The following is a 27,999-nucleotide window of genomic DNA, read 5'->3' as shown; positions in this document are numbered from 1 at the left end:
GCTAGCACAAACCGTGTTGGATTTAGAGTTCCAAATACATCTATCAATATAGGAGAAAACAGAGTGATACCTAAAAATTCAAAGTGTTACTGAAATGAACGCTTCAACATAGAAGAACGAAATTTGGGGAACCAAGTCGCCTTCGTGTACTGATCATTACCTGAAAGTATCATCCAGTTTGGGTGAAAAAATATTTGCTGAGATTTCTGGAGATTCGTAATTTTTAGAAGCTTGGCAACCCCTTTCCATGTAAATGTTTCTCGCCAGTGACTGCTTAGGGCTACATCAAGAGGAAACAAAACATAGAGATAGAACGTGAAACTACTTTACTGTGTCAAGTTTCAAGAAGCTAGCACAAACCGTGTTGGATTTAGAGTTCCAAATACATGTATCAATATAGGAGAAAACAGAGTGATACCTAAAAATTCAAAGTGTTACTGGAAATGAACGCTTCAACATAGAAGAACGAAATTTGGGGAACCAAGTCGCCTTAGTGTACTGATCATTACCTGAAAGTATCATCCAGTTTGGGTGAAAAAATATTTGCTGAGATTTCTGGAGAATCGTAATTTTTGGAAGCTTGGAAACCCCTTTCCATGAAAGTGTTTCTCGCCAGTCACTGCTTAGGGCTACATCAAGAGAAAACAAAACATAGAGATAGAACGTGAAACTACTTTACTGTGTCAAGTTTCAAGAAGCTAGCACAAACCGTGTTGGATTTAGAGTTCCAAATACATGTACCAATATAGGAGAAAACAGTGTGAAACGCCAAAATTCAAACTGTTACTGGAAACGAACGCTTCAACATAGAAGAACGAAATTTGGGGAACCAAGTGGGCTTAGTGTACTGATCATTACCTGAAAGTATCATCCAGTTTGGGTGAAAAAATATTTGCTGAGATTTCTGGAGATACTTAATTTTTGGAAGCTTGGCAACCCAGTTCAATGAAAGTGTTTCTCGCCAGTCACTGCTTAGGGCTACATCAAGAGGAAACATAACATAGAGAGAGAACGTGAAACTACTTTACAGTGTGAAGTTTCAAGAAGCTAGCACAAACTGTGTTGGATTTAGAGTTCCAAATATATCTATCAATATAGGAGAAAACAGTGTGAAACGCAAAATTCAAACTGTTACTGGAAACGAACACTTCAACATAGAAGAACGAAATTTGGGGAACCAAGTGGGCTTAGTGTACTGATCATTACCTGAAAGTATCATCCAGTTTGGGTGCAAAAATATTTGCTGAGATTTCTGGAGACTCGTAATTTTTGGAAGCTTGGCATCCCCTTTCAATGAAGGTGTTTCTCACCAGTCACTGCTTAGGGCTACATCAAGAGGAAACATAACACAGAGAGAGAACGTGAAACTACTTTATTGTGTGAAGTTTCAAGAAGCTAGCACAAACCGTGTTGGATTTAGAGTTCCAAATACATGTATCAATATAGGAGAGAACAGAGTGAAACCTAAAAATTCAAACTGTTACTGGAAACGAACACTTCAACATAGAAGAACGAAATTTGGGGAACCAAGTGGGCTTAGTGTACTGATCATTACCTGAAACTATCATCCAGTTTGGGTGAAAAAATATTTGCTGAGATTTCTGGAGATTCGTAATTTTTGGAAGCTTGGCATACCCTTTCCATGAAAATGTTTCTCGCCAGTCACTGCTTAGGGCTACATCAAGAGGAAACAAAAATAGAGATAGAACGTGAAACTACTTTACTGTGTCAAGTTTCAAGAAGCTAGCACAAACTGTGTTGGATTTAGAGTTCCAAATACATCTATCAATATAGGAGAAAACAGAGTGAAACCTAAAAATTCAAAGTGTTACTGGAAATGAACGCTTCAACATAGAAGAACGAAATTTGGTGAACCAGGTCGCCTTCGTGTACTGATCATTACCTGAAAGTATCATCCAGTTTGGGTGAAAAAATATTTGCTGAGATTTCTGGAGATTCGTAATTTTTGGAAGCTTGGCAACCTCTTTCCATGAAAATGTTTCTCGCCAGTCACTGTTTAGGGCTACATCAATAGGAAACAAAACATAGAGATAGAACGAGAAACTACTTTACTGTGTCAAGTTTCAAAAAGTTAGCACAAACCGTGTTGGATTTAGAGTTCCAAATACATGTATCAATATAGGAGAAAACAGAGTGAAACCTAAAAATTCAAAGTGTTACTGGAAATGAACGCTTCAACATAGAAGAACGAAATTTGGGGAACCAAGTCGCCTTCGTGTACTGATCATTACCTGAAAGTATCATCCAGTTTGGGTGAAAAAATATTTGCTGAGATTTCTGGAGATTCATAATTTTTGGAAGCTTGGCAACCCCTTTCCATGAAAGTGTTTCTCGCCAGTCACTGCTTAGGGCTACATCAAGAGGAAACAAAGCATACATATAGAACGTGAAACTACTTTACTGTGTCAAGTTTCAAGAAGCTAGCACAAACCGTGTTGAATTTAGAGTTCCAAATACATGTATCAATATAGGAGAAAACAGAGTGAATCCTAAAAATTCAAAGTGTTACTGGAAATGAACGCTTCAACATAGAAGAACGAAATTTGGGGAACCAAGTCGCCTTCGTGTACTGATCATTACCTGAAAGTATCATCCAGTTTGGGTGAAAAAATATTTGCTGAGATTTCTGGAGATTCGTAATTTTTGGAAGCCTGGCAACCCCTTTCCATGAAAATATTTCTAGCCAGTCACTGCTTAGGGCTACATCAAGAGGAAACAAAACATAGAGATAGAACGTGAAACTACTTTACTGTGTCAAGTTTCAAGAAGCTAGCACAAACCGTGTTGGATTTAGAGTTCCAAATACATCTATCAATATAGGAGAAATCAGAGTGAAATCTAAAAATTCAAAGTGTTACTGGAAATGAACGCTTCAACATAGAAGAACGGAATTTGGGGAACCAAGTCGCCTTCGTGTACTGATCATTACCTGAAAGTATCATCCAGTTTGGGTGAAAAAATATTTGCTGAGATTTCTGGAGATTCATAATTTTTGGAAGCGTGGCAACCTCTTTCCATGAAAATGTTTCTCGCCAGTCACTGCTTAGGGCTACATCAAGAGGAAACAAAACATAGAGATAGAACGTGAAACTACTTTACTGTGTCAAGTTTCAAGAAGCTAGCACAAACCGTGTTGGATTTAGAGTTCCAAATACATGTATCAATATAGGAGAAAACAGAGTGAAATCTAAAAATTCAAACTGTTACTGGAAATGAACGCTTCAACATAGAAGAACGAAATTTGGGGAACCAAGTCGCATTCGTGTACTGATCATTACCTGAAAGTATCATCCAGTTTGTGTGAAAAAATATTTGCTGAGATTTCTGGAGATTCGTAATTTTTGGAAGCTTGGCAACCCCTTTCCATGAAAGTGTTTCTCGCCAGTCACTGCTTAGGGCTACATCAAGAGGAAACAAAACATAGAGATAGAACGTGAAACTACTTTACTGTGTCAAGTTTCAAGAAGCTAGCACAAACCGTGTTGGATTTCGTGTTCCAAATACATCTATCAATATAGGAGAAAACAGAGTGAAACCTAAAAATTCAAAGTGTTACTGGAAATGAACGCTTCAACATAGAAGAACGAAATTTGGGGAACCAAGTCGCCTTCGTGTACTGATCATTACCTGAAAGTATCATCCAGTTTGGGTGAAAAAATATTTGCTGAGATTTCTGGAGATTCGTAATTTTTGGAAGCTTGGCAACCCCTTTCCATGAAAATGTTTCTCGCCAGTCACTGTTTAGGGCTACATCAAGAGGAAACAAAACATAGAGATAGAACGTGAAACTACTTTACTGTGTCAAGTTTCAAGAAGCTAGCACAAACCGTGTTGGATTTAGAGTTCCAAATACATGTATCAATATAGGAGAAAACAGAGTGAAACCTAAAAATTCAAAGTGTTACTGGAAATGAACGCTTCAACATAGAAGAACGGAATTTGGGGAACCAAGTCGCCTTCGTGTACTGATCATTACCTGAAAGTATCATCCAGTTTGGGTGAAAAAATATTTGCTGAGATTTCTGGAGATTCATAATTTTTGGAAGCGTGGCAACCCCTTTCCATGAAAATGTTTCTCGCCAGTCACTGCTTAGGGCTACATCAAGAGGAAACAAAACATAGAGATAGAACGTGAAACTACTTTACTGTGTCAAGTTTCAAGAAGCTAGCACAAACCGTGTTGGATTTAGAGTTCCAAATACATGTATCAATATAGGAGAAAACAGAGTGAAATCTAAAAATTCAAACTGTTACTGGAAATGAACGCTTCAACATAGAAGAACGAAATTTGGGGAACCAAGTCGCATTCGTGTACTGATCATTACCTGAAAGTATCATCCAGTTTGTGTGAAAAAATATTTGCTGAGATTTCTGGAGATTCGTAATTTTTGGAAGCTTGGCAACCCCTTTCCATGAAAGTGTTTCTCGCCAGTCACTGCTTAGGGCTACATCAAGAGGAAACAAAACATAGAGATAGAACGTGAAACTACTTTACTGTGTCAAGTTTCAAGAAGCTAGCACAAACCGTGTTGGATTTAGAGTTCCAAATACATCTATCAATATAGGAGAAAACAGAGTGAAACCTAAAAATTCAAAGTGTTACTGGAAATGAACGCTTCAACATAGAAGAACGAAATTTGGGGAACCAAGTCGCCTTCGTGTACTGATCATTACCTGAAAGTATCATCCAGTTTGGGTGAAAAAATATTTGCTGAGATTTCTGGAGATTCGTAATTTTTGGAAGCTTGGCAACCCATTTTAATGAAAGTGTTTCTCGCCAGTCACTGCTTAGGGCTACATCAAGAGGAAACAAAACATAGAGATAGAACGTGAAACTACTTTACTGTGTCAAGTTTCAAGAAGCTAGCACAAACCGTGTTGGATTTAGAGTTCCAAATACATGTATCAATATAGGAGAAAACAGAGTGAAACCTAAAAATTCAAACTGTTACTGGAAATGAACGCTTCAACATAGAAGAACGAAATTTGGGGAACCAAGTCGCCTTCATGTACTGATCATTACCTGAAAGTATCATCCAGTTTGGGTGAAGAAATATTTGCTGAGATTTCTGGAGTTTCATAATTTTTGGAAGCTTGGCAACCCCTTTCCATGAAAGTGTTTCTCGCCAGTCACTGCTTAGGGCTACATCAAGAGGAAACAAAGCATACATACAGAACGTGAAACTACTTTACTGTGTCAAGTTTCAAGAAGCTAGCACTAACCGTGTTGGATTTCGTGTTCCAAATACATCTATCAATATAGGAGAAAACAGAGTGAAACCTAAAAATTCAAAGTGTTACTGGAAATGAACGCTTCAACATAGAAGAACGAAATTTGGGGAACCAAGTCGCCTTCGTGTACTGATCATTACCTGAAAGTATCATCCAGTTTGTGTGAAAAAATATTTGCTGAGATTTCTGGAGATTCGTAATTTTTGGAAGCTTGGCAACCCCTTTCCATGAAAATGTTTCTCGCCAGTCACTGTTTAGGGCTACATCAAGAGGAAACAAAACATAGAGATAGAACGTGAAACTACTTTACTGTGTCAAGTTTCAAGAAGCTAGCACAAACCGTGTTGGATTTAGAGTTCCAAATACATGTATCAATATAGGAGAAAACAGAGTGAAACCTAAAAATTCAAAGTGTTACTGGAAATGAACGCTTCAACATAGAAGAACGAAATTTGGGGAACCAAGTCGCCTTCGTGTACTGATCATTACCTGAAAGTATCATCCAGTTTGGGTGAAACAATATTTGCTGAGATTTCTGGAGATTCGTAATTTTTGGAAGCTTGGCAACCCCTTTCCATGAAAGTGTTTCTCGCCAGTCACTGCTTAGTGCTACATCAAGAGGAAACAAAGCATACATATAGAACGTGAAACTACTTTACTGTGTCAAGTTTCAAGAAGCTAGCACAAACCGTGTTGGATTTAGAGTTCCAAATACATGTATCAGTATAGGAGAAAACAGAGTGAATCCTAAAAATTCAAACTGTTACTGGAAATGAACGCTTCAACATAGAAGAACGAAATTTGGGGAACCAAGTCGCCTTCGTGTACTGATCATTACCTGAAAGTATCATCCAGTTTGGGTGAAAAAATATTTGCTGAGATTTCTGGAGATTCGTAATTTTTGGAAGCTTGGCAACCCCTTTCCATGAAAATGTTTCTCGCCAGTCACTGCTTAGGGCTACATCAAGAGGAAACAAAACATAGAGATAGAACGTGAAACTACTTTACTGTGTCAAGTTTCAAGAAGCTAGCACAAACCGTGTTGGATTTAGAGTTCCAAATACATCTATCAATATAGGAGAAAACAGAGTGAAACCTAAAAATTCAAAGTGTTACTGGAAATGAACGCTTCAACATAGAAGAACGAAATTTGGGGAACCAAGTCGCCTTCGTGTACTGATCATTACCTGAAAGTATCATCCAGTTTGGGTGAAAAAATATTTGCTGAGATTTCTGGAGATTCGTAATTTTTGGAAGCTTGGCAACCCATTTCCATGAAAGTGTTTCTCGCCAGTCACTGCTTAGGGCTACATCAAGAGGAAACAAAACATAGAGATAGAACGTGAAACTACTTTACTGTGTCAAGTTTCAAGAAGCTAGCACAAACCGTGTTGGATTTAGAGTTCCAAATACATGTATCAATATAGGAGAAAACAGAGTGAAACCTAAAAATTCAAACTGTTACTGGAAATGAACGCTTCAACATAGAAGAACGAAATTTGGGGAACCAAGTCGCCTTCGTGTACTGATCATTACCTGAAAGTATCATCCAGTTTGGGTGAAGAAATATTTGCTGAGATTTCTGGAGTTTCATAATTTTTGGAAGCTTGGCAACCCCTTTCCATGAAAGTGTTTCTCGCCAGTCACTGCTTAGGGCTACATCAAGAGGAAACAAAGCATACATATAGAACGTGAAACTACTTTACTGTGTCAAGTTTCAAGAAGCTAGCACTAACCGTGTTGGATTTCGAGTTCCAAATACATCTATCAATATAGGAGAAAACAGAGTGAAACCTAAAAATTCAAAGTGTTACTGGAAATGAACGCTTCAACATAGAAGAACGAAATTTGGGGAACCAAGTCGCCTTCGTGTACTGATCACTACCTGAAAGTATCATCCAGTTTGGGTGAAACAATATTTGCTGAGATTTCTGGAGATTCGTAATTTTTGGAAGCTTGGCAACCCCTTTCCATGAAAGTGTTTCTCGCCAGTCACTGCTTAGGGCTACATCAAGAGGAAACAAAGCATACATATAGAACGTGAAACTACTTTACTGTGTCAAGTTTCAAGAAGCTAGCACAAACCGTGTTGAATTTAGAGTTCCAAATACATGTATCAATATAGGAGAAAACAGAGTGAAACCTAAAAATTCAAAGTGTTACTGGAAATGAACGCTTCAACATAGAAGAACGAAATTTGGGGAACCAAGTCGCCTTCGTGTACTGATCATTACCTGAAAGTATCATCCAGTTTGTGTGAAAAAATATTTGCTGAGATTTCTGGAGATTCGTAATTTTTGGAAGCTTGGCAACCCCTTTCCATGAAAATGTTTCTCGCCAGTCACTGTTTAGGGCTACATCAAGAGGAAACAAAACATAGAGATAGAACGTGAAACTACTTTACTGTGTCAAGTTTCAAGAAGCTAGCACAAACCGTGTTGGATTTAGAGTTCCAAATACATGTATCAATATAGGAGAAAACAGAGTGAAACCTAAAAATTCAAAGTGTTACTGGAAATGAACCCTTCAACATAGAAGAACGAAATTTGGGGAACCAAGTCGCCTTCGTGTACTGATCATTACCTGAAAGTATCATCCAGTTTGGGTGAAACAATATTTGCTGAGATTTCTGGAGATTCGTAATTTTTGGAAGCTTGGCAACCCCTTTCCATGAAAATGTTTCTCGCCAGTCACTGCTTAGGGCTACATCAAGAGGAAACAAAACATAGAGATAGAACGTGAAACTACTTTACTGTGTCAAGTTTCAAGAAGCTAGCACAAACCGTGTTGGATTTAGAGTTCCAAATACATCTATCAATATAGGAGAAAACAGAGTGATACCTAAAAATTCAAAGTGTTACTGAAATGAACGCTTCAACATAGAAGAACGAAATTTGGGGAACCAAGTCGCCTTCGTGTACTGATCATTACCTGAAAGTATCATCCAGTTTGGGTGAAAAAATATTTGCTGAGATTTCTGGAGAATCGTAATTTTTGGAAGCTTGGAAACCCCTTTCCATGAAAGTGTTTCTCGCCAGTCACTGCTTAGGGCTACATCAAGAGAAAACAAAACATAGAGATAGAACGTGAAACTACTTTACTGTGTCAAGTTTCAAGAAGCTAGCACAAACCGTGTTGGATTTAGAGTTCCAAATACATGTACCAATATAGGAGAAAACAGTGTGAAACGCCAAAATTCAAACTGTTACTGGAAACGAACGCTTCAACATAGAAGAACGAAATTTGGGGAACCAAGTGGGCTTAGTGTACTGATCATTACCTGAAAGTATCATCCAGTTTGGGTGAAAAAATATTTGCTGAGATTTCTGGAGATACTTAATTTTTGGAAGCTTGGCAACCCCGTTCAATGAAAGTGTTTCTCGCCAGTCACTGCTTAGGGCTACATCAAGAGGAAACATAACATAGAGAGAGAACGTGAAACTACTTTACAGTGTGAAGTTTCAAGAAGCTAGCACAAACTGTGTTGGATTTAGAGTTCCAAATACATCTATCAATATAGGAGAAAACAGTGTGAAACGCAAAATTCAAACTGTTACTGGAAACGAACACTTCAACATAGAAGAACGAAATTTGGGGAACCAAGTGGGCTTAGTGTACTGATCATTACCTGAAAGTATCATCCAGTTTGGGTGCAAAAATATTTGCTGAGATTTCTGGAGATTCGTAATTTTTGGAAGCTTGGCAACCCCTTTCAATGAAAGTGTTTCTCACCAGTCACTGCTTAGGGCTACATCAAGAGGAAACATAACACATAGAGAGAACGTGAAACTACTTTATTGTGTGAAGTTTCAAGAAGCTAGCACAAACCGTGTTGGATTTAGAGTTCCAAATACATGTATCAATATAGGAGAGAACAGAGTGAAACCTAAAAATTCAAACTGTTACTCAAACGAACTCTTCAACATAGAAGAACGAAATTTGGGGAACCAAGTGGGCTTAGTGTACTGATCATTACCTGAAACTATCATCCAGTTTGGGTGAAAAAATATTTGCTGAGATTTCTTGAGATTTGTAATTTTTGGAAGCTTGGCAACCCATTTCCATGAAAGTGTTTCTCGCCAGTCATTGCTTAGGGCTACATCAAGAGGAAACAAAACATAGAGATAGAACGTGAAACTACTTTACTGTGTCAAGTTTCAAGAAGCTAACACAAACCGTGTTGGATTTAGAGTTCCAAATACATGTATCAATATAGGAGAAAACAGAGTGAAACCTAAAAATTCAAACTGTTACTGGAAATGAAGGCTTCAACATAGAAGAACGAAATTTGGGGAACCAAGTCGCCTTCGTGTACTGATCATTACCTGAAAGTATCATCCAGTTTGGTTGAAGAAATATTTGCTGAGATTTCTGGAGTTTCATAATTTTTGGAAGCTTGGCAACCCCTTTCCATGAAAGTCTTTCTCGCCAGTCACTGCTTAGGGCTACATCAAGAGGAAACAAAGCATACAGATAGAAGGTGAAACTTCTTTACTGTGTCAAGTTTCAAGTAGCTAGCACTAACCGTGTTGGATTTCGAGTTCCAAATACATCTATCAATATAGGAGAAAACAGAGTGAAACCTAAAAATTCAAAGTGTTACTGGAAATGAACGCTTCAACATAGAAGAACGAAATTTGGGGAACCAAGTCGCCTTCGTGTACTGATCATTACCTGAAAGTATCATCCAGTTTGGGTGAAAAAATATTTGCTGAGATTTCTGGAGATTCGTAATTTTTGGAAGCTTGGCAACCCCTTTCCATGAAAGTCTTTCTCGCCAGTCACTGCTTAGGGCTACATCAAGAGGAAACATAACATAGAGAGAGAACGTGAAACTACTTTACAGTGTGAAGTTTCAAGAAGCTAGCACAAACTGTGTTGGATTTAGAGTTCCAAATACATCTATCAATATAGGAGAAAACAGTGTGAAACGCAAAATTCAAACTGTTACTGGAAACGAACTCTTCAACATAGAAGAACGAAATGTGGGGAACCAAGTGGGCTTAGTGTACTGATCATTACCTAAAAGTATCACCCAGTTTGGGTGAAAAAATATTTGCTGAGATTTCTGGAGATTCTTAATTTTTGGAAGCTTGGCCACCCCTTTCAATGAAAGTGTTTCTCGCCAGTCACTGCTTAGGGCTACATAAAGAGGAAACATAACATAGAGAGAGAACGTGAAACTACTTTACTGTGTGAAGTTTCAAGAAGCTAGCAAAAACCGTGTTGGATTTAGAGTTCCAAATACATCTATCAATATAGGAGAAAACAGTGTGAAACGCCAAAATTCAAACTGTTACTGGAAACGAACGCTTCAACACAGAAGAACGAAATTTGGGGAACCAAGTGGGCTTAGTGTACTGATCATTACCTGAAAGTATCATCCAGTTTGTGTGAAAAAATATTTGCTGAGATTTCTGGAGATTCGTAATTTTTGGAAGCTTGGCAACCCCTTTCCATGAAAATGTTTCTCGCCAGTCACTGCTTAGGGCTACATCAAGAGGAAACAAAACATAGAGATAGAACGTGAAACTACTTTACTGTGTCAAGTTTCAAGAAGCTAGCACAAACCGTGTTGGATTTAGAGTTCCAAATACATCTATCAATATAGGAGAAAACAGAGTGAAACCTAAAAATTCAAAGTGTTACTGGAAATGAACGCTTCAACATAGAAGAACGAAATTTGGGGAACCAAGTCGCCTTCGTGTACTGATCATTACCTGAAAGTATCATCCAGTTTGGGTAAAAAATATTTGCTGAGATTTCTGGAGATTCATAATTTTTGGAAGCTTGGCAACCCCTTTCCATGAAAATGTTTCTCGCAAGTCACTGCTTAGGGCTACATCAAGAGGAAACAAAACATAGAGATAGAACGTGAAACTACTTTACTGTGTCAAGTTTCAAGAAGCTAGCACAAACCGTGTTGGATTTAGAGTTCCAAATACATGTATCAATATAGGAGAAAACAGAGTGAAATCTAAAAATTCAAACTGTTAATGGAAATGAACGCTTCAACATAGAAGAACGAAATTTGGGGAACCAAGTCGCATTCGTGTACTGATCATTACCTGAAAGTATCATCCAGTTTGTGTGAAAAAATATTTGCTGAGATTTCTGGAGATTCGTAATTTTTGGAAGCTTGGCAACCCCTTTCCATGAAAGTGTTTCTCGCCAGTCACTGCTTAGGGCTACATCAAGAGGAAACAAAACATAGAGATAGAACGTGAAACTACTTTACTGTGTCAAGTTTCAAGAAGCTAGCACAAACCGTGTTGGATTTAGAGTTCCAAATACATCTATCAATATAGGAGAAAACAGAGTGAAACCTAAAAATTCAAAGTGTTACTGGAAATGAACGCTTCAACATAGAAGAACGAAATTTGGGGAACCAAGTCGCCTTCGTGTACTGATCATTACCTGAAAGTATCATCCAGTTTGGGTGAAAAAATATTTGCTGAGATTTCTGGAGATTCGTAATTTTTGGAAGCTTGGCAACCCCTTTCAATGTAAGTGTTTCTCGCCAGTCACTGCTTAGGGCTACATCAAGAGGAAACAAAACATAGAGATAGAACGTGAAACTACTTTACTGTGTCAAGTTTCAAGAAGCTAGCACAAACCGTGTTGGATTTAGAGTTCCAAATACATGTATCAATATAGGAGAAAACAGAGTGAAACCTAAAAATTCAAACTGTTACTGGAAATGAACGCTTCAACATAGAAGAAAAAATTTGGGGAACCAAGTCGCCTTCGTGTACTGATCATTACCTGAAAGTATCATCCAGTTTGGGTGAAGAAATATTTGCTGAGATTTCTGGAGTTTCATAATTTTTGGAAGCTTGGCAACCCCTTTCCATGAAAGTGTTTCTCGCCAGTCACTGCTTAGGGCTACATCAAGAGGAAACAAAGCATACATATAGAACGTGAAACTACTTTACTGTGTCAAGTTTCAAGAAGCTAGCACTAACCGTGTTGGATTTCGAGTTCCAAATACATCTATCAATATAGGAGAAAACAGAGTGAAACCTAAAAATTCAAAGTGTTACTGGAAATGAACGCTTCAACATAGAAGAACGAAATTTGGGGAACCAAGTCGCCTTCGTGTACTGATCATTACCTGAAAGTATCATCCAGTTTGTGTGAAAAAATATTTGCTGAGATTTCTGGAGATTCGTAATTTTTGGAAGCTTGGCAACCCCTTTCCATGAAAATGTTTCTCGCCAGTCACTGTTTAGGGCTACATCAAGAGGAAACAAAACTTAGAGATAGAACGTGAAACTACTTTACTGTGTCAAGTTTCAAGAAGCTAGCACAAACCGTGTTGGATTTAGAGTTCCAAATACATGTATCAATATAGGAGAAAACAGAGTGAAACCTAAAAATTCAAAGTGTTACTGGAAATGAACGCTTCAACATAGAAGAACGAAATTTGGGGAACCAAGTCGCCTTCGTGTACTGATCATTACCTGAAAGTATCATCCAGTTTGGGTGAAACAATATTTGCTGAGATTTCTGGAGATTCTTAATTTTTGGAAGCTTGGCAACCCCTTTCCATGAAAGTGTTTCTCGCCAGTCACTGCTTAGGGCTACATCAAGAGGAAACAAAGCATACATATAGAACGTGAAACTACTTTACTGTGTCAAGTTTCAAGAAGCTAGCACAAACCGTGTTGGATTTAGAGTTCCAAATACATGTATCAGTATAGGAGAAAACAGTGTGAATCCTAAAAATTCAAACTGTTACTGGAAATGAACGCTTCAACATAGAAGAACGAAATTTGGGGAACCAAGTCGCCTTCGTGTACTGATCATTACCTGAAAGTATCATCCAGTTTGGGTGAAAAAATATTTGCTGAGATTTCTGGAGATTCGTAATTTTTGGAAGCTTGGCAACCCCTTTCCATGAAAATGTTTCTCGCCAGTCACTGCTTAGGGCTACATCAAGAGGAAACAAAACATAGTGATAGAACGTGAAACTACTTTACTGTGTCAAGTTTCAAGAAGCTAGCACAAACCGTGTTGGATTTAGAGTTCCAAATACATCTATCAATATAGGAGAAAACAGAGTGAAACCTAAAAATTCAAAGTGTTACTGGAAATGAACGCTTCAACATAGAAGAACGAAATTTGGGGAACCAAGTCGCCTTCGTGTACTGATCATTACCTGAAAGTATCATCCAGTTTGGGTGAAAAAATATTTGCTGAGATTTCTGGAGATTCGTAATTTTTGGAAGCTTGGCAACCCATTTCCATGAAAGTGTTTCTCGCCAGTCACTGCTTAGGGCTACATCAAGAGGAAACAAAACATAGAGATAGAACGTGAAACTACTTTACTGTGTCAAGTTTCAAGAAGCTAGCACAAACCGTGTTGGATTTAGAGTTCCAAATACATGTATCAATATAGGAGAAAACAGAGTGAAACCTAAAAATTCAAACTGTTACTGGAAATGAACGCTTCAACATAGAAGAAAAAATTTGGGGAACCAAGTCGCCTTCGTGTACTGATCATTACCTGAAAGTATCATCCAGTTTGGGTGAAGAAATATTTGCTGAGATTTCTGGAGTTTCATAATTTTTGGAAGCTTGGCAACCCCTTTCCATGAAAGTGTTTCTCGCCAGTCACTGCTTAGGGCTACATCAAGAGGAAACAAAGCATACATATAGAACGTGAAACTACTTTACTGTGTCAAGTTTCAAGAAGCTAGCACTAACCGTTTTGGATTTCGAGTTCCAAATACATGTATCAATATAGGAGAAAACAGAGTGAAACCTAAAAATTCAAAGTGTTACTGGAAATGAACGCTTCAACATAGAAGAACGAAATTTGGGGAACCAAGTCGCCTTCGTGTACTGATCATTACCTGAAAGTATCATCCAGTTTGGGTGAAACAATATTTGCTGAGATTTCTGGAGATTCGTAATTTTTGGAAGCTTGGCAACCCCTTTCCATGAAAGTGTTTCTCGCCAGTCACTGCTTAGGGCTACATCAAGAGGAAACAAAGCATACATATAGAACGTGAAACTACTTTACTGTGTCAAGTTTCAAGAAGCTAGCACAAACCGTGTTGGATTTAGAGTTCCAAATACATGTATCAGTATAGGAGAAAACAGAGTGAATCCTAAAAATTCAAACTGTTACTGGAAATGAACGCTTCAACATAGAAGAACGAAATTTGGGGAACCAAGTCGCCTTCGTGTACTGATCATTACCTGAAAGTATCATCCAGTTTGGGTGAAAAAATATTTGCTGAGATTTCTGGAGATTCGTAATTTTTGGAAGCTTGGCAACCCCTTTCCATGAAAATGTTTCTCGCCAGTCACTGCTTAGGGCTACATCAAGAGGAAACAAAACATAGAGATAGAACGTGAAACTACTTTACTGTGTCAAGTTTCAAGAAGCTAGCACAAACCGTGTTGGATTTAGAGTTCCAAATACATCTATCAATATAGGAGAAAACAGAGTGAAACCTAAAAATTCAAAGTGTTACTGGAAATGAACGCTTCAACATAGAAGAACGAAATTTGGGGAACCAAGTCGCCTTCGTGTACTGATCATTACCTGAAAGTATCATCCAGTTTGTGTGAAAAAATATTTGCTGAGATTTCTGGAGATTCGTAATTTTTGGAAGCTTGGCAACCCATTTCCATGAAAGGGTTTCTCGCCAGTCACTGCTTAGGGCTACATCAAGAGGAAACAAAACATAGAGATAGAACGTGAAACTACTTTACTGTGTCAAGTTTCAAGAAGCTAGCACAAACCGTGTTGGATTTAGAGTTCCAAATACATGTATCAATATAGGAGAAAACAGAGTGAAACCTAAAAATTCAAACTGTTACTGGAAATGAATGCTTCAACATAGAAGAACGAAATTTGGGGAACCAAGTCGCCTTCGTGTACTGATCATTACCTGAAAGTATCATCAAGTTTGGGTGAAGAAATATTTGCTGAGATTTCTGGAGTTTCATAATTTTTGGAAGCTTGGCAACCCCTTTCCATGAAAGTGTTTCTCGCCAGTCACTGCTTAGGGCTACATCAAGAGGAAACAAAGCATACATATAGAACGTGAAACTACTTTACTGTGTCAAGTTTCAAGAAGCTAGCACTAACCGTGTTGGATTTCGAGTTCCAAATACATCTATCAATATAGGAGAAAACAGAGTGAAACCTAAAAATTCAAAGTGTTACTGGAAATGAACGCTTCAACATAGAAGACGAAATTTGGGGAACCAAGTTGCCTTCGTGTACTGATCATTACCTGAAAGTATCATCCAGGTTGTGTGAAAAAATATTTGCTGAGATTTCTGGAGATTCGTAATTTTTGGAAGCTTGGCAACCCCTTTCCATGAAAATATTTCTCGCCAGTCACTGTTTAGGGCTACATCAAGAGGAAACAAAACATAGAGATAGAACGTGAAACTACTTTACTGTGTCAAGTTTCAAGAAGCTAGCACAAACCGTGTTGGATTTAGAGTTCCAAATACATGTATCAATATAGGAGAAAACAGAGTGAAACCTAAAAATTCAAAGTGTTACTGGAAATGAACTCTTCAACATAGAAGAACGAAATTTGGGGAACCAAGTCGCCTTCATGTACTGATCATTACCTGAAAGTATCATCCAGTTTGGGTGAAACAATATTTGCTGAGATTTCTGGAGATTCGTAATTTTTGGAAGCTTGGCAACCCCTTTCCATGAAAGTGTTTCTCGCCAGTCACTGCTTAGGGCTACATCAAGAGGAAACAAAGCATACATATAGAACGTGAAACTACTTTACTGTGTCAAGTTTCAAGAAGCTAGCACAAACCGTGTTGGATTTAGAGTTCCAAATACATGTATCAGTATAGGAGAAAACAGAGTGAATCCTAAAAATTCAAACTGTTACTGGAAATGAACGCTTCAACATAGAAGAACGAAATTTGGGGAACCAAGTCGCCTTCGTGTACTGATCATTACCTGAAAGTATCATCCAGTTTGGGTGAAAAAATATTTGCTGAGATTTCTGGAGAATCGTAATTTTTGGAAGCTTGGAAACCCCTTTCCATGAAAGTGTTTCTCGCCAGTCACTGCTTAGGGCTACATCAAGAGAAAACAAAACATAGAGATAGAACGTGAAACTACTTTACTGTGTCAAGTTTCAAGAAGCTAGCACAAACCGTGTTGGATTTAGAGTTCCAAATACATGTACCAATATAGGAGAAAACAGTGTGAAACGCCAAAATTCAAACTGTTACTGGAAACGAACGCTTCAACATAGAAGAACGAAATTTGGGGAACCAAGTGGGCTTAGTGTACTGATCATTACCTGAAAGTATCATCCAGTTTGGGTGAAAAAATATTTGCTGAGATTTCTGGAGATTTGTAATTTTTGGAAGCTTGGCAACCCATTTCCATGAAAGTGTTTCTCGCCAGTCATTGCTTAGGGCTACATCAAGAGGAAACAAAACATAGAGATAGAACGTGAAACTACTTTACTGTGTGAAGTTTCAAGAAGCTAACACAAACCGTGTTGGATTTAGAGTTCCAAATACATGTATCAATATAGGAGAAAACAGAGTGAAACCTAAAAATTCAAACTGTTACTGGAAATGAAGGCTTCAACATAGAAGAACGAAATTTGGGGAACCAAGTCGCCTTCGTGTACTGATCATTACCTGAAAGTATCATCCAGTTTGGTTGAAGAAATATTTGCTGAGATTTCTGGAATTTCATAATTTTTGGAAGCTTGGCAACCCCTTTCCATGAAAGTCTTTCTCGCCAGTCACTGCTTAGAGCTACACCAAGAGGAAACAAAGCATACAGATAGAAGGTGAAACTACTTTACTGTGTCAAGTTTCAAGTAGCTAGCACTAACCGTGTTGGATTTCGAGTTCCAAATACATCTATCAATATAGGAGAAAACAGAGTGAAACCTAAAAATTCAAAGTGTTACTGGAAATGAACGCTTCAACATAGAAGAACGAAATTTGGGGAACCAAGTCGCCTTCGTGTACTGATCATTACCTGAAAGTATCATCCAGTTTGGGTGAAAAAATATTTGCTGAGATTTCTGGAGATTCGTAATTTTTGGAAGCTTGGCAACCCCTTTCAATGAAAGTGTTTCTCGCCAGTCACTGCTTAGGGCTACATCAAGAGGAAACAAAACATAGAGATAGAAATTGAAACTACTTTATTGTGTCAAGTTTCAAGGAGCTAGCACAAACCGTGTTGGATATAGGGTTCCAAATACATCTACCAATATAGGAGAAAACAGTGTGAAACGCAAAATTCAAACTGTTACTGGAAACGAACTCTTCAACATAGAAGAACGAAATGTGGGGAACCAAGTGGGCTTAGTGTACTGATCATTACCTAAAAGTATCACCCAGTTTGGGTGAAAAAATATTTGCTGAGATTTCTGGAGATTCTTAATTTTTGGAAGCTTGGCCACCCCTTTCAATGAAAGTGTTTCTCGCCAGTCACTGCTTAGGGCTACATAAAGAGGAAACATAACATAGAGAGAGAACGTGAAACTACTTTACTGTGTGAAGTTTCAAGAAGCTAGCAAAAACCGTGTTGGATTTAGAGTTCCAAATACATCTATCAATATAGGAGAAAACAGTGTGAAACGCCAAAATTCAAACTGTTACTGGAAACGAACGCTTCAACACAGAAGAACGAAATTTGGGGAACCAAGTGGGCTTAGTGTACTGATCATTACCTGAAAGTATCATCCAGTTTGGGTGAAAAAATATTTACTGAGATTTCTGGAGATACTTAATTTTTGGAAGCTTGGCAACCCCTTTCAATGAAAGTGTTTCTCGCCCGTCACTGCTTAGGGCTACATCAAGAGGAAACATAACATAGAGAGAGAACGTGAAACTACTTTACTGTGTGAAGTTTCAAGAAGCTAGCACAAACCGTGTTGGATTTAGAGTTCCAAATACATCTATCAATATAGGAGAAAACAGTGTGAAACGCCAAAATTCAAACTGTTTCTGGAAACGAACGCTTCAACATAGAAGAACGAAATATGGGGAACCAAGTGGGCTTAGTGTACTGATCATTACCTGAAAGTATCATCCAGTTTGGGTGAAAAAATATTTGCTGAGATTTCTGGAGATTCTTAATTTTTGGAAGCTTGGCAACCCCTTTCAATGAAAGTGTTTCTCGCCAGTCACTGCTTAGGGCTACATCAAGAGGAAACAAAACATAGAGATAGAACTAGAAACTACTTTATTGTGTCAAGTTTCAAGGAGCTAGCACAAACCGTGTTGGATTTAGAGTTTCATATACATCTATCAATATAGGAGAAAACAGTGTGAAACGCCAAAATTCAAACTGTTACTGGAAACGAACGCTTCAACATAGAAGAACGAAATTTGGGGAACCAAGTGGGCTTAGTGTACTGATCATTACCTGATAGTATCATCCAGTTTGGGTGAAAAAATATTTGCTGAGATTTCTGGAGACCCGTAATTTTTGGAAGCTTCGCAACCCCTTTCAATGAAAGTGTTTCTCGCCAGTCACTGCTTAGGGCTACATCAAGAGGAAACAAAACATAGAGATAGAAGTTGAAACTACTTTATTGTGTCAAGTTTCAAGGAGCTAGCACAAACCGTGTTGGATTTAGAGTTCCAAATACATCTACCAATATAGGAGAAAACAGTGTGAAACGCCAAAATTCAAACTGTTTCTGGAAACGAACGCTTCAACATAGAAGAACGAAATTTGGGTAACCAAGTGGGCTTAGTGTACTGATCATTACCTGAAAGTATCATCCAGTTTGGGTGAAAAAATATTTGCTGAGATTTCTGGAGATACTTAATTTTTGGAAGCTTGGCAACCCCTTTCAATGAAAGTGTTTCTCGCCAGTCACTGCTTAGGGCTACATCAAGAGGAAACATAACATAGAGAGAGAACGTGAAACTACTTTACTGTGTGAAGTTTCAAGAAGCTAGCACAAACCGTGTTGGATTTAGAGTTCCAAATACATCTATCAATATAGGAGAAAACAGTGTGAAACGCCAAAATTCAAACTGTTACTGGAAACGAACGCTTCAACATAGAAGAACGAAATTTGGGGAACCAAGTGGGCTTAGTGTACTGATCATTACCTGAAAGTATCATCCAGTTTGGGTGAAAAAATATTTGCTGAGATTTCTGGAGACTCGTAATTTTTGGAAGCTTGGCAACCCCTTTCAATGAAAGTGTTTCTCGCCAGTCACTGCTTAGGGCTACATCAAGAGGAAAAAAAACATAGAGATAGAAGTTGAAACTACTTTATTGTGTCAAGTTTCAAGGAGCTAGCACAAACCGTGTTGGATTTAGAGTTCCAAATACATCTACCAATATAGGAGAAAACAGTGTGAAACGCCAAAATTCAAACTGTTACTGGAAACGAACTCTTCAACATAGAAGAATGAAATGTGGGGAACCAAGTAGGCGTAGTGTACTGATCATTACCTAAAAGTATCACCCAGTTTGGGTGAAAAAATATTTACTGAGATTTCTGGAGATACTTAATTTTTGGAAGCTTGGCAACCCCTTTCAATGAAAGTGTTTCTCGCCAGTCACTGCTTAGGGCTACATAAAGAGGAAACATAACATAGAGAGAGAACTTGAAACTACTTTACTGTGTGAAGTTTCAAGAAGCTAGCACAAACCGTGTTGGATTTAGAGTTCCAAATACATCTATCAATATAGGAGAAAACAATGTGAAACGCCAAAATTCAAACTGTTACTGGAAACGAACGCTTCAACATAGAAGAACGAAATTTGGGGAACCAAGTGGGCTTAGTGTACTGATCATTACCTGAAAGTATCATCCAGTTTGGGTGAAAAAATATTTGCTGAGATTTCTGGAGACTCGTAATTTTTGGAAGCTTGGCAACCCCTTTCAATGAAAGTGTTTCTCGCCAGTCACTGCTTAGGGCTACATCAAGAGGAAACAAAACATAGAGAAAGAACTTGAAACTACTTTATTGTGTCAAGTTTCAAGGAGCTAGCACAAACCGTGTTGGATTTAGAGTTCCAAATACATCTACCAATATAGGAGAAAACAGTGTGAAACGCCAAAATTCAAACTGTTACTGGAAACGAACTCTTAAACATAGAAGAAGGAAATGTGGGGAACCAAGTGACTTAGTGTACTGATCATTACCTAAAAGTATCACCCAGTTTGGGTGAAAAAATATTTACTGAGATTTCTGGAGATACTTAATTTTTGGAAGCTTGGCAACCCCTTTCAATGAAAGTGTTTCTCGCCAGTCACTGCTTAGGCGTACATAAAGAGGAAACATAACATAGAGAGAGAACGTGAAAGTACTTTACTGTGTGAAGTTTCAAGAAACTAGCACAAACCGTGTTGGATTTAGAGTTCCAAATACATCTATCAATATAAGAGAAAACAGTGTGAAACGCCAAAATTCAAACTGTTACTGGAAACGAACGCTTCAACATAGAAGAACGAAATTTGGGGAACCAAGTGGGCTTAGTGTACTGATCATTACCTGAAAGTATCATCCAGTTTGGGTGAAAAAATATTTGCTGAGATTTCTGGAGATTCGTAATTTTTGGAAGCTTGGCAACCCCTTTCAATGAAAGTGTTTCTCGCCAGTCACTGCTTAGGGCTACATCAAGAGGAAACAAAACATAGAGATAGAAATTGAAACTACTTTATTGTGTCAAGTTTCAAGGAGCTAGCACAAACCGTGTTGGATATAGGGTTCCAAATACATCAACCAATATAGGAGAAAACAGTGTGAAACGCAAAATTCAAACTGTTACTGGAAACGAACTCTTCAACATAGAAGAACGAAATGTGGGGAACCAAGTGGGCTTAGTGTACTGATCATTACCTAAAAGTATCACCCAGTTTGGGTGAAAAAATATTTACTGAGATTTCTGGAGATACTTAATTTTTGGAAGCTTGGCCACCCCTTTCAATGAAAGTGTTTCTCGCCAGTCACTGCTTAGGGCTACATAAAGAGGAAACATAACAGAGAGAGAACGTGAAACTACTTTACTGTGTGAAGTTTCAAGAAGCTAGCAAAAACCGTGTTGGATTTAGAGTTCCAAATACATCTATCAATATAGGAGAAAACAGTGTGAAACGCCAAAATTCAAACTGTTACTGGAAACGAACGCTTCAACACAGAAGAACGAAATTTGGGGAACCAAGTGGGCTTAGTGCACTGATCATTACCTGAAAGTATCATCCAGTTTGGGTGAAAAAATATTTACTGAGATTTCTGGAGATACTTAATTTTTGGAAGCTTGGCAACCACTTTCAATGAAAGTGTTTCTCGCCCGTCACTGCTTAGGGCTACATCAAGAGGAAACATAACATAGAGAGAGAACGTGAAACTACTTTACTGTGTGAAGTTTCAAGAAGCTAGCACAAACCGTGTTGGATTTAGAGTTCCAAATACATCTATCAATATAGGAGAAAACAGTGTGAAACGCCAAAATTCAAACTGTTACTGGAAACGAACGCTTCAACATAGAAGAACGAAATTTGGGGAACCAAGTGGGCCTAGTGTACGGATCATTACCTGAAGGTATCATCCAGTTTGGGTGAAAAAATATTTGCTGAGATTTCTGGAGATTCTTAATTTTAGGAAGCTTGGCAACCCCTTTCAATGAAAGTGTTTCTCGCCAGTCACTGCTTAGGGCTGCATCAAGAGGAAACATCACATAGAGAGAGAACGTGAAACTACTTTACTGTGTGAAGTTTCAAGAAGCTAGCACAGACCGTGTTGGATTTAGAGTTCCAAATACATCTATCAATATAGGAGAAAACAGTGTGAAACGCCAAAATTCAAACTGTTACTGGAAACGAACGCTTCAACATAGAAGAACGAAATTTGGGTAACCAAGTGGACTTAGTGTACTGATCATTACCTGAAAGTATCATCCAGTTTGGGTGAAAAAATATTTGCTGAGATTTCTGGAGACTCGTAATTTTTGGAAGCTTGGCAACCCCTTTCAATGAAAGTGTTTCTCGCCAGTCACTGCTTAGGGCTACATCAAGAGGAAACAAAACATAGAGATAGAAGTTGAAACTACTTTATTGTGTCAAGTTTCAAGGAGCTAGCACAAACCGTGTTGGATTTAGAGTTTCATATACATCTATCAATATAGGAGAAAACAGTGTGAAACACCAAAATTCAAACTGTTACTGGAAACGAACGCTTCAACATAGAAGAACGAAATTTGGGGAACCAAGTGGGCTTAGTGTACTGATCATTACCTGATAGTATCATCCAGTTTGGGTGAAAAAATATTTGCTGAGATTTCTGGAGACCCGTAATTTTTGGAAGCTTCGCAACCCCTTTCAATGAAAGTGTTTCTCGCCAGTCACTGCTTAGGGCTACATCAAGAGGAAACAAAACATAGAGATAGAAGTTGAAACTACTTTATTGTGTCAAGTTTCAAGGAGCTAGCACAAACCGTGTTTGTTTAGAGTTTCATAAACATCTATCAATATAGGAGAAAACAGTGTGAAACGCCAAAATTCAAACTGTTACTGGAAACGAACGCTTCAACATAGAAGAACGAAATTTGGGTAACCAAGTGGGCTTAGTGTACTGATCATTACCTGAAAGTATCATCCAGTTTGGGTGAAAAAATATTTGCTGAGATTTCTGGAGATTTGTAATTTTTGGAAGCTTGGCAACCCCTTTCAATGAAAGTGTTTCTCGCGAGTCACTGCTTAGGGCTACATCAAGAGGAAACATAACATAGAGAGAGAACGTGAAACTACTTTACTGTGTGAAGTTTCAAGAAGCTAGCACAAACCGTGTTGGATTTAGAGTTCCAAATACATCTACCAATATAGGAGAAAACAGTGTGAAACGCCAAAATTCAAACTGTTACTGGAAACGAACTCTTCAACATAGAAGAAGGAAATGTGGGGAACTAAGTGACTTAGTGTACTGATCATTACCTAAAAGTATCACCCAGTTTGGGTGAAAAAATATTTACTGAGATTTCTGGAGATACTTAATTTTTGGAAGCTTGGCAACCCCTTTCAATGAAAGTGTTTCTCGCCAGTCACTGCTTAGGGCTACATAAAGAGGAAACATAACATAGAGAGAGAACGTGAAACTACTTTACTGTGTGAAGTTTCAAGAAGCTAGCACAAACCGTGTTGGATTTAGAGTTCCAAATACATCTATCAATATTGGAGAAAACAGTGTGTAACGCCAAAATTCAAACTGTTACTGGAAACGAACTCTTCAACATAGAAGAACGAAATGTGGGGAACCAAGTGGGCTTAGTGTACTGATCATTACCTAAAAGTATCACCCAGTTTGGGTGAAAAAATATTTACTGAGATTTCTGGAGATACTTAATTTTTGGAAGCTTGGCAACCCCTTTCAATGAAAGTGTTTCTCGCCAGTCACTGCTTAGGGGTACATAAAGAGGAAACATAACATAGAGAGAGAACGTGAAACTACTTTACTGTGTGAAGTTTCAAGAAGCTAGCACAAACCGTGTTGGATTTAGAGTTCCAAATACATCTATCAATATAGGAGAAAACAGTGTGAAACGCCAAAATTCAAACTGTTACTGGAAACGAACGCTTCAACATAGAAGAACGAAATTTGGGGAACCAAGTGGGCTTAGTGTACTGATCATTACCTGAAAGTATCATCCAGTTTGGGTGAAAAAATATTTGCTGAGATTTCTGGAGATACTTAATTTTTGGAAGCTTGGCAACCCCTTTCAATGAAAGTGTTTCTCGCCAGTCACTGCTTAGGGCTACATCAAGAGGAAACAAAACATAGAGATAGAAATTGAAACTACTTTATTGTGTCAAGTTTCAAGGAGCTAGCACAAACCGTGTTGGATATAGGGTTCCAAATACATCTACCAATATAGGAGAAAACAGTGTGAAACGCAAAATTCAAACTGTTACTGGAAACGATCTCTTCAACATAGAAGAACGAAATGTGGGGAACCAAGTGGGCTTAGTGTACTGTTGATTACCTAAAAGTATCACCCAGTTTGGGTGAAAAAATATTTACTGAGATTTCTGGAGATACTTAATTTTTGGAAGCTTGGCCACCCCTTTCAATGAAAGTGTTTCTCGCCAGTCACTGCTTAGGGCTACATAAAGAGGAAACATAACATAGAGAGAGAACATGAAACTACATTACTGTGTGAAGTTTCAAGAAGCTAGCAAAAACCGTGTTGGATTTAGAGTTCCAAATACATCTATCAATATAGGAGAAAACAGTGTGAATCGCCAAAATTCAAACTATTACTGGAAACGAACGCTTCAACACAGAAGAACGAAATTTGGGGAACCAAGTGGGCTTAGTGTACTGATCATTACCTGAAAGTATCATCCAGTTTGGGTGAAAAAATATTTACTGAGATTTCTGGAGATACTTAATTTTTGGAAGCTTGGCAACCCCTTTCAATGAAAGTGTTTCTCGCCAGTCACTGCTTAGGGCTACATCAAGAGGAAACAAAACATAGAGATAGAAGTTGAAACTCCTTTATTTTGTCAAGTTTCAAGAAGCTAGCACAAACCGTGTTGGATTTAGAGTTCCAAATACATCTATCAATATAGGAGAAAACAGTGTGAAACGCCAAAATTCAAACTGTTACTGGAAACGAACGCTTCAACATAGAAGAACGAAATTGGGGAACCAAGTGGGCCTAGTGTACTGATCATTACCTGAAGGTATCATCCAGTTTGGGTGAAAAAATATTTGCTGAGATTTCTGGAGATTCTTAATTTTTGGAAGCTTGGCAACCCCTTTCAATGAAAGTGTTTCTCGCCAGTCACTGCTTAGGGCTGCATCAAGAGGAAACATCACATAGAGAGAGAACGTGAAACTACTTTACTGTGTGAAGTTTCAAGAAGCTGGCACAAACCGTGTTGGATTTAGAGTTCCAAATACATCTATCAATATAGGAGAAAACAGTGTAAAACGCCAAAATTCAAACTGTTACTGGAAACGAACGCTTCTACATAGAAGAACGAAATTTGGGGAACCAAGTGGGCTTAGTGTCCTGATCATTACCTGAAAGTATCATCCAGTTTGGGTGAAAAAATATTTGCTGAGATTTCTGGAGACTCGTAGTTTTTGGAATCTTGGCAACCCCTTTCAATGAAAGTGTTTCTCGCCAGTCACTGCTTAGGGCTACATCAAGAGGAAACAAAACATAGAGATAGTAGTTGAAACTACTTTATTGTGTCAAGTTTCAAGGAGCTAGCACAAACCCTGTTGGATTTAGAGTTTCATATACATCTATCAATATAGGAGAAAACAGTGTGATACGCCAAAATTCAAACTGTTACTGGAAACGAACGCTTCAACATAGAAGAACAAAATTTGGGGAACCAAGTGGGCTTAGTGTACTGATCATTACCTGATAGTATCATCCAGTTTGGGTGAAAAAATATTTGCTGAGATTTCTGGAGACCCGTAATTTTTGGAATCTTCGCAACCCCTTTCAATGAAAGTGTTTCTCGCCAGTCACTGCTTAGGGCTACATCAAGAGGAAACAAAACATAGAGATAGAAGTTGAAACTACTTTATTGTGTCAAGTTTCAAGGAGCTAGCACAAACCGTGTTGGGTTTAGAGTTTCATATACATCTATCAATATAGGAGAAAACAGTGTGAAACGCCAAAATTCAAACTGTTACTGGAAACAAACGCTTCAACATAGAAGAATGAAATTTGGGTAACCAAGTGGGCTTAGTGTACTGATCATTACCTGAAAGTATCATCCAGTTTGGGTGAAAAAATATTTGCTGAGATTTCTGGAGATACTTAAGTTTTGGAAGCTTGGCAACCCCTTTCAATGAAAGTGTTTCTCGCCAGTCACTGCTTAGGGCTACATCAAGAGGAAACATAACATAGAGAGAGAACGTGAAACTACTTTACTGTGTGAAGTTTCAAGAAGCTAGCACAAACCGTGTTGGATTTAGAGTTCCAAATACATCTATCAATATAGGAGAAAACAGTGTGAAACGCCAAAATTCAAACTGTTACTGGAAACGAACGCTTCAACATAGAAGAACGAATTTTGGGGAACCAAGTGGGCTTAGTGTACTGATCATTACCTGAAAGTATCATCCAGTTTGGGTGAAAAAATATTTGCTGAGATTTCTGGAGACTCGTAATTTTTGGAAGCTTGGCAACCCCTTTCAATGAAAGTGTTTCTCGCCAGTCACTGCTTAGGGCTACATCAAGAGGAAAAAAAACATAGAGATAGAAGTTGAAACTACTTTATTGTGTCAAGTTTCAAGGAGCTAGCACAAACCGTGTTGGATTTAGAGTTCCAAATACATCTACCAATATAGGAGAAAACAGTGTGAAACGCCAAAATTCAAACTGTTACTGGAAACGAACTCTTCAACATAGAAGAATGAAATGTGGGGAACCAAGTGGGCGTAGTGTACTGATCATTACCTAAAAGTATCACCCAGTTTGGGTGAAAAAATATTTACTGAGATTTCTGGAGATACTTAATTTTTGGAAGCTTGGCAACCCCTTTCAATGAAAGTGTTTCTCGCCAGTCACTGCTTAGGGCTACATAAAGAGGAAACATAACATAGAGAGAGAACGTGAAACTACTTTACTGTGTGAAGTTTCAAGAAGCTAGCAAAAACCGTGTTGGATTTAGAGTTCCAAATACATCTATCAATATTGGAGAAAACAGTGTGAAACGCCAAAATTCAAACTGTTACTGGAAACAAACTCTTCAACATAGAAGAACGAAATGTGGGGAACCAAGTGGGCTTAGTGTACTGATCATTACCTGAAAGTATCATCCAGTTTGGGTGAAAAAATATTTGCTGAGATTTCTGGAGATACTTAATTTTTGGAAGCTTGGCAACCCCTTTCAATGAAAGTGTTTCTCGCCAGTCACTGCTTAGGGCTACATCAAGAGGAAACATAACATAGAGAGAGAACGTGAAACTACTTTACTGTGTGAAGTTTCAAGAAGCTATCACAAACCGTGTTGGATTTAGAGTTCCAAATACATCTATCAATATAGGAGAAAACAGTGTGAAACGCCAAAATTCAAACTGTTACTGGAAACGAACGCTTCAACATAGAAGAACGAAATTTGGGGAACCAAGTGGGCTTAGTGTACTGATCATTACCTGAAAGTATCATCCAGTTTGGGTGAAAAAATATTTGCTGAGATTTCTGGAGACTCGTAATTTTTGGAAGCTTCGCAACCCCTTTCAATGAAAGTGTTTCTCGCCAGTCACTGCTTAGGGCTACATCAAGAGGAAACAAAACATAGAGATAGAAGTTGAAACTACTTTATTGTGTCAAGTTTCAAGGAGCTAGCACAAACCGTGTTGGATTTAGAGTTCCAAATACATCTACCAATATAGGAGAAAACAGTGTGATACGCGAAAATTCAAACTGTTACTGGAAACGAACTCTTCAACATAGAAGAATGAAATGTGGGGAACCAAGTGGGCTTAGTATACTGGTCATTACCTGAAAGTATCACCCAGTTTGGGTGAAAATATATTTACTGAGATTTCTGGAGATACTTAATTTTTGGAAGCTTGGCAACCCCTTTCATTGAAAGTGTTTCTCGCCAGTCACTGCTTAGGGGTACATAAAGAGGAAACATAACATAGAGAGAGAACGTGAAACTACTTTACTGTGTGAAGTTTCAAGAAGCTAGCACAAACAATGTTGAATTTAGAGTTCCAAATACATCTATCAATATAGGAGAAAACAGTATGAAACGCCAAAATTCAAACTGTTACTGGAAACGA

Source organism: Spermophilus citellus, assembly GCF_964194105.1.
Source record: "Spermophilus citellus genome assembly, chromosome: X".
In the NCBI taxonomy this organism is placed as follows: Eukaryota; Metazoa; Chordata; class Mammalia; order Rodentia; family Sciuridae; genus Spermophilus; species Spermophilus citellus.
This window is presented reverse-complemented; position numbering follows the sequence as displayed.